At 36.0% G+C, this 6,091-nt stretch overlaps 1 non-coding gene across 1 annotated transcript; it reads left to right on the plus strand.

Annotated features, from left to right (window-relative positions):
* The first annotated feature begins 2,648 nt into the window (after nucleotides 1–2,648).
* LOC121145148 lies at nucleotides 2,649–2,754 on the plus strand. The gene has a single exon (XR_005881946.1). It is a non-coding gene; the product is annotated as a U6 spliceosomal RNA (small nuclear RNA).
* The last annotated feature ends 3,337 nt before the right edge of the window (nucleotides 2,755–6,091 follow it).

The raw sequence follows: 6,091 nt of genomic DNA on the forward strand, positions 1-6,091 counted from the left end.
TATTTGTTACTTCATTTAAAATAGAGAGAATGACATGGTTGATTTTGACAAATTAAGTGCATATTTTATTTAAATGTATTCCAGGAAAATTCAGTAAAGCTGTAGGAAAAAAAGGAGTGCATTACCAAATGCCATAATAATTAAGAATCTTAAATTTATACTCTATGTAATAATGGAAAAACTTGTGTTTTAGAATTGGATTACGCGAGGAAGAATCACTGATTGTCATTCCTGCTTATTGAAACCTTCATCTTACTGGGAAGTGATGACTTCCTGTGTTAACCAGCTTTGTGATGGCTCCTGCTCCCTTTGCAGAAGGACGATCATTTGTTATGAGAGAGTCCCTCTTGTGCTGCCATTTCCGCATTCCCTGAGAGAATGAAGAATATCTTGGGCTCGATGAGGTAGGGAGACTCCCTCTGTTGAGTATTGTCTGAAAGATTTTGGATGCTTCTCCCTCACCTGTGCTGCTTGGCTGACCACAGCCAGGAACCCTGTTAAGTGGGAGATGAGTCTATCCTTGCTTATGGAACCCTTGTTCCATGAGCAGCCAGGCACATCTGGGTCTGGACTAACACTCTCATTAGTGGAAACAGGGCAGGATTATGCTGCTTTGCTGTCTCCCTAATTAAGACGATTCATCTGTGATCTTTCTCCTTTTTCAGGCCTCTCATTTGGATTGACACTTGAGTCACTTCCAGGACTTGTATTTTATGGGAACAAGTAGCTAGAGAAGAATCTATGCCATCTTATCTGGACAAGAAGTTTGTTTTGCTTTAAGAAATGGAATATTTTCAGAGAATTGGAAAATTATAAAGGGATTCTGGCTGAGATGGTCCTTTAAAGGGTATTTGCTGAAACAATCTGGAGATTCACAGACATTTATGTTAGCAACAGATATGACATAACCCAAGTGGTTTGACAGATTGTTGATTTCTACCCAGTGTTTTGTGTCAATGACAAGCCTTTAATATTGAAAGCATACTCTCACTACACTGTAAGAAGACAGCTTTTACTAAGTTATGGAATATGTGTGTATGCAAACTATAAGTTTGTATATGTAAATGTTATCACTGTATTTTATTTTCAGATTATTTGCTAACTTACAGGAATTGATTTGCCAAGTCTGGAAAGAAAGAAATGGCAAATAATAATCTCTGTCCATGAAGAGCTACTGATCTTAGATTAGAAGTAAAACGTGCACGTAGTTGGTTAAGTAAGAGAAAGGGACAGAGAGAGAGATGAGAGCAGCAAAAGAAAAATGAGAAGAGGGAGTAATATATAAGGAAAGTTTAGGCAGATTAAGGGAAAATGTAAAAGAGGAAAGAGAAAAGGAAATGTTTATAACTAATGAGCTTGTTATTAAAAGGTGTGTCTATTCATTTATTTGGAAGAGTGATGCAGCACGAGAGAAAGAGGGAGAATCTTACATCTATTAGTTTATACTCCAAATGGCCACAACAGCCTTGCTGAACCAGATCAATGCCAGAAGCTGCTGTTCCATCCTGATCTCATACAAGAATGCTATGGACACAGGTAACTGAGCTGCTATCTGCTCCCGTACCAATTGCATCTGCAAGAAGACAAATCTGAAACACAGTGGCCAAACTTGAACCAGGCCTCTGATATGGGATGCCCACATTGCGAAGGACTACTTAACCTGTGTCACAAGGCTAGCCATGGTAGTTAAGTAATGAAAGAATATTGATCCAAAATGCAGTCCTAGAAGTGGGCAGTACAGTAGATTGCACAAACTCATACACAACTCATTACCCTCAGCATTGTTTTCTCCAAAACTTAATCATTCCTGGTTGATTGGCTGCATCTACACACAGCAGATATGTTTAGCCTGCACTAGTTATACAGAAAGCCGTGCTGCATGGGGGTATTATGAGCTGTATCCTTTTAGGGAAACAAATATGTTAATTTTCAATATGACCAGAAGACAGCTTGACTATTTTGAAATTCTAAAATACGTTTTCCACTAAAAATTTTATTATAAAATTTCCCCTGCAAAGACCTCAGAACATTTCCATAAATATTATTTCTTTCAAAATTGCTGACTTAGGAAAGGGAAGGTCAGTTTGTTTATGCAGGACCATAGAATTCATCAGCTACAAGTATTATTTTTTTGTTTATTGTCATTTAATAATTCTTACCTCCAAAGCACATACACTAGATTTTTAAATAAACTCTAAGTGCACATACACAGTATATATGTATGTACATATATAATATATATATTAATATGTATATACATATGTAGAAACCTATGCATATGCCCATATATAAGTCAGGTAATTCAACTTATTTATGGAAATTTATTTAAAACATGTTTATTTTGGTGTAAAATATCTTTGAACTACATATGCACTGACGGATTAAAAGCAACCTTAAAATTTTCTAAACTGTCACTTGAGCCCTTTTCATTTTCTTTCTCTTTTTTGTTTTGTTTTGTTGTTATTGGTAAATACAGAGATGAGAAGATAGGCTTCCTGTATCTCAATTTATTTGGTCATTTACCTATTTCTTTTACTATTTTTACATATATTTGGACATGAGATTTATATAAGCTGTGTTTAGTAAACTGCCTGATTTCCAGCATCATCCGAGTGTTTATCAACTTTTATTCTTTAAAGAATCAGCAGGTGCTTGCTTTGGCTGCACATGCACTAGAATTGGAAAGAAACACAGAAAATTAACATGGCCCCGAGAAGGGTCGAAATGTATATTCGTGACGCAGTTCATATTTTTCTTGAAACTCACCAAAACAATCCTGGTGTATGTTACAAGACGTGTCTTTCAGGTGGATCAGTTGGAGACAAAATAGAACATAAGGTCATGTGTTCTCCAACCCTTTCCTCTACCCTGCTTTGTCCCTCTTCCCTTATATTCCCATAAAAACACAATACTAGAAACAAAACAAAAAGAATCACCATGGATTACTTCATTGGAGTGTTGTAATGGTCAAAAGTAATGATGGACAGGAAACACAAAGAACTTTTTTAATGCAAGGCCTTATTTTAAAATCAAAGAACAGTAGGAGTGCTAACAACCTGTTGAAGACAGAGAACTTGACAAACAGTAAAACTTTTGTCACTACTAGCTAAACTACCTTGGACAAGATTTCAATAGTGTTTTTGCGTTTTTATTGTAAAATGAATAGTTCTACATTCAACACTATCATTTATTTCAAAGGAACTGTGAGGTGAATTTTCTAAGTAGCTCAAGTTGAATGTGTCATTTTACGTTATGGGATTTGCTTTTAGTTGAAAATATATCACAACTGAATACCTAACTAGAAAACAGTATTAAGATTAGGAAATTGTAAACTGATTTGAAGATTCCATTTTCAAAGTTCTTTGCTATTCAGAAGTGAGTACACAATATTAAAATGTTTTCAGCATATTTAACCTTATCTCTGGATGCCTGCATTCTATAACAAGTTCTCCTTAATAAGCTTCTCATCCAGCAAATCTGCCTGGGAATTGGAGTATTGCTCAAGTACTTGAACCACTGACATCCATGTGGGAGATTGCTATGAAGTTATTTCTGGCTTCAGTCTGACTGAACCCCCTCTGATGCAGCCATTTGGAAAATGAATCAGAACACAGATAATTTCTCTATTTCTCTCTTTCCCTCTCTCACTCTGTCTCTCCTTTTTATCTCCTTCCTTTCAATACAGAGCACTTGCTTTCAAATAAATGAATCAACCTTTAAAAGAAAAAGGAGAACAAAATGTATCACAGGAATGTATCTGCATTGTTACACATAGATTTTCTGGTAATGGTAATTTTTCTATAATGCTGCTTTCTACATTTATCTTTTTAATTGTATCGTAAGATTCATAAATGAAGGATTATTGGCTATATATTTGTGAAAAATCACACAATGGTTAGATTTTGCATTATACTTTATAGTTGCTTAATTGATGTGCAAATGTTGATTGATATATTTACAAATGAGTGTGATCAATCATACATTTTGCAGTAATTATCTATGATTTTGTCAAATAATGAGCAGAGAGATACATCAAGTTTGAAAATTTCACTGCAGAATATCAAGCATTGCTTCACATTATTTAAGAATGTAGTGAACTATAATCGACTCCAGATACTCATTTGGGGGCATTTAAATCTAATATTTGTTCAACGTAAGTGTAATTTTCCCATTATAACGATTCCAGTATAGGTTTATAAAGATAAGGTCGTACATCATCCCATGGCAGTTGTAGTTCAGTGCCCATAACTAGAATGAAATATGTTCTGCTTTCTTCAGTCCCAACATTTGATTATGCGAGGACACAGGTAGTAAAAGACAAGTTCTGATGTCCATAATTCATACTACTCATCCCTTCTCTGGTTGGGATCCAGAACGTTGGATTAATGAAAACTCAGGCTGGCTCCGGGATGCTCTCCTTCCATAGTGTACAGTGTATAGTCCATAGTGTATTTATTTTTACTGTGGACCAGCCATTCAGTTTCTGTGTCTTCTCACAGTTGCCACAGCAGCCATTCGCGGCAGGTGCTGTTATTTTCCAACCTTGTATAAGGAAACATCGTAAGATAAGAAAAAGATGTATTGCTTCAAATCAAATGATTTTCAAATAGTGTATTTGTCTTTAAAAAAAAAGAATGTATATCCAAGAACACTTCTATCATCTCGTTCAAAAGCACACACCACCATTGACTGATCCTCACCACAGAAATTTTGTTCTACTTCATTTTTCACTTTTTGTCAAGGTGTAACAGTTTATATTTGAGAGAAAACTCAAGATTATTAATGGCTCTTTAGTTTCTCTTAACAGTTTGATCCAATTGTTACATTAAACTTGAAAAACAAAGAAACTTCAAAATTGTTTTTTAAGTGAGATGGAGGTTTTGTTAGTTTAACTTTTAAAGATTTATTCATTTTTTTTGAAACACAAATATGCAGAGAGAAGGAGATATCTTCAATCTGCTGGTCCACCTCCCAAGTAGCCACAACAGCTAGAGCTAAGCTGATCTGAAGCCAGGAGCCAGGAGCCTCTTCCAGGTCTCCTATGTGGGTGAAGCTTCCTAAGGTTTTGGGCCGTCCACTACTGCTTTCCCAGACCAAAAGCACGAAGTTGGGTGGAAAGTGGAGCAGATTCAATATGAACCAGGGCCCGTATGGGATCTTACTGTGTGTGACGTGAGGACTTTAGCAAATGGAAATTTCACATCCACTGGTTCACTTACTAAATGCCTGCAGGCTTGGGTTAGGTTGAAGCCAAAATCTATAACCATATCCAGGTGTCCCGCAGCAGTGAGAGAGGCATAAATAAGCAGACCAGCATATACTGCCTCCCAGGATGCATCATCAGGGAGATGAATGGGAAGCAGATATCCAGGATTCAATGTGGTCTAGGATATGGAATTTCGGCATCTTAGGCTGTGCCCCAACAGCTGCTACATGAAGTACTCACTCTTCACTGTAACTTTCTTTGATTGCTTCATGATGTTATGCTTCAAAAAATACAAAGCTGGCCAAATACAGCTTTTAATTTTTCCAATGATATTAGCATTTGGAATTATTAAGAGCAAAGGCATGGAACCCTGTGCCTGTGTGGGAGACCTGGAGGAGGCTCCTGGCTCCTAGCTTTGGATCTGCTCAGCTCTGGCAGTTGTGGCCACTTCGGAGTGAATGAGCAGACAGAAAATCTTTCTCTCCTCTCTGTATATCTGCATTTCCAATAAAAATAAATAAACATTTAAAAGAAAAGTAAAAGAAAACTGATTTCTCCTCTCTGTATATCTGCATTTCCAATAAAAATAAATAAACATTTAAAAGAAAAGTAAAAGAAAACTGATTTCTCCTTAAGAAGAAATTGCATCAAGAGACACATTTTTATTCACACTTTAAAGCATTGCAGGATGAGAAGTATTACGCTATAATTTCAAGAAGAGTCAGTTCTCATTTTGGAGTATTAATACAAAGTATTTGTTAAAACTTATACTGTGTGTAAGTCGCTTTCCTTGTAAGAAATAAATTTGTGCCACAAAATTTTATGCATTCTCAGGCTTGGTTTGACAACATAAACCCATTTTTCTGAATAAGTCTTAAGATCATA

Source organism: Ochotona curzoniae, unplaced genomic scaffold, assembly GCF_017591425.1.
Source record: "Ochotona curzoniae isolate NIBS_2020 unplaced genomic scaffold, NIBS_Ocur_1.0 scaffold_3208, whole genome shotgun sequence".
NCBI classification, from domain to species: domain Eukaryota; kingdom Metazoa; phylum Chordata; class Mammalia; order Lagomorpha; family Ochotonidae; genus Ochotona; species Ochotona curzoniae.